The sequence below is a fragment of the Arachis duranensis genome, chromosome 5 (assembly GCF_000817695.3).
Source record: "Arachis duranensis cultivar V14167 chromosome 5, aradu.V14167.gnm2.J7QH, whole genome shotgun sequence".
Lineage (NCBI taxonomy): Eukaryota > Viridiplantae > Streptophyta > Magnoliopsida > Fabales > Fabaceae > Arachis > Arachis duranensis.
In genome coordinates this window covers 40,488,369-40,490,548 of record NC_029776.3, presented here as the reverse complement: position 1 = coordinate 40,490,548, position 2,180 = coordinate 40,488,369, and positions in this window count along the sequence as shown.

The window sequence follows — 2,180 nt, the reverse complement described above, 5'->3', positions numbered from 1 at the left end:
GACTAAAATCTAAGCATTTCCCCCGAACTATTGTAAGCCAATTCTTTGGGTCCGGGTTCACACTTTGATCATGGTTCTTGGTGATCCATGCATTGGCATAGAACTCTTGAACCATTAAGATTCTGACTTGTTGAATGGGGTTGGTAAGAACTTCCCAACCTCTTCTTCGGATCTCATGTTGGATCTCTGAATATTCACTCTTTTTGAGTTTGAAAGGGACCTCGAGGATCACCTTCTTCATGGCCACAAATTCATAGAAGTGGTCTTGATGCACCCTTGAGATGAATATCTCCATCTCCCATGACTCGGAGGTGGAAGCTTTTGCCTTCCCTTTCCTCTTTCTAGAGGTTTCTCCGGCCTTAGGTGCCATAAATGGTTATGGAAAAACAAAAAGCAATGCTTTTACCACACCAAACTTATAAGGTTTGCTCGTCCTCGAGCAAAAGAAGAAAGAAAGGAGTAGAAGAAGAAGAAAATGGAGGAGATGGAGGGGGTTTTGTAATTCGGCCAAGGGGGAGAAGTAGTGTTTAGGTTGTGTGAAAATGAAGGAGTGAAGAAGGGTTTATATAGTGGTGGAGAGAGGGGTAGGGTTCGGTCATTATGGGTTGGTTTGGGAGGGAAAGTGGTTTGAATTTGGATGGTGGGGTAGGTGGGATTTTATAAAGGATGGATGTGAGTGGTGAAAAGAATAGTGGGATTTGATAGGTGAGGGTTTTTTTTTGGGAAAGAGGTATTGAGGTGATTGGTGAATGGGTGAAGAAGAGAAAGAATGGTGGGGTAGGTGGGGATCCTGTGGGGTCCACAGATCCTGAGGTGTCAAAGATAGCTCATCCCTGCACCAAGTGGCGTGTAAAATGCCCTTTCTGCCAATCCTGGCGTTAAACGCCGGGCTGCTGCCCTTTTCTGGCGTTAAACGCCAGTCTGGTGCCCCTTTTTGGTGTTAAACGCCAGTCTGGTGCCCCTTTCTGGCGTTAAACGCCCAGAATGGTGCCAGACTGGGCGTTAAATGCCCATTTGCTGCCCTTACTGGCGTTTAAACGCCAGCAAGCTTTTCCTCCAGGGTGTGCTGTTTTTCTTTCTGTTTTTCATTCTATTTTTGCTTTTTCAATTGTTTTTGTGAATTCACATGATCATCAACCTATAGAAAACATAAAATAACAATGGAAAAAAGATAAATATAACATTGGGTTGCCTCCCAACAAGCACTTCTTTAATGTCAATAGCTTGACAGTGAGCTCTCATGGAGCTTCACAGATGTTCAGAGTAATGTTGGAACCTCCCAACACCAAACTTAGAGTTTGAATGTGGGGGTTCAACACCAAACTTAGAATTTGGTTGTGGCATCCCAACACCAAACTTAGAGTTTGACTGTGGGAGCTCTGTTTGACTCTGTTTTGAGAGAAGCTCTTCATGCTTCCTCTCCATGGTTACAGAGGGATATCCTTGAGCCTTAAACACAAAGGATTCTTCATTTACTTGAATGATCAATTCTCCTCTGTCAACATCAATCACAGCCTTTGCTGTAGCTAGGAAGGGTCTGCCAAGGATGATGGATTCATCCATGCACTTCCCAGTCTCTAGGACTATGAAATCAGCATGGATGTAATGGTCTTCAATCTTTACCAGAACATCCTCTACAAGTCCATAAGCTTGTTTTCTTGAATTGTCTACCATCTCTAGTGAGATTCTTGCAGCTTGTACCTCAAAAATCCCTAGCTTCTTCATTACAGAGAGAGGCATGAGGTTTATGCTTGACCCTAGGTCACACAGAGCCTTCTCGAAGGTCATGGTGCCTAATGTACAAGGTATTGAGAACTTCCTAGGGTCCTGTTTCTTTTGAGGTAATCTCTGCCTAGTCAAGTCATCCAGTTCTTTGGTGAGCAAAGGGGGTTCGTCCTCCCAAGTCTCATTACTAAATAACTTGTCATTTAGATTCATGATTGCTCCAAGGTACTTAGCAACTTGCTCTTCAGTGACATCTTTGTCCTCTTCAGAGGAAGAATACTCATCAGAGCTCATAAATGGCAGAAGTAAATCCAATGGAATCTCTATGGTCTCAGTGTGAGCCTCAGATTCCCATGGTTCCTCATTAGGGAACTCATTGGAGGCCAGTGGACGTCCATTGAGGTCTTCCTCAGCGGCGATCACTGCCTCTTCCTCCTCTCCAAATTCGGCTATGT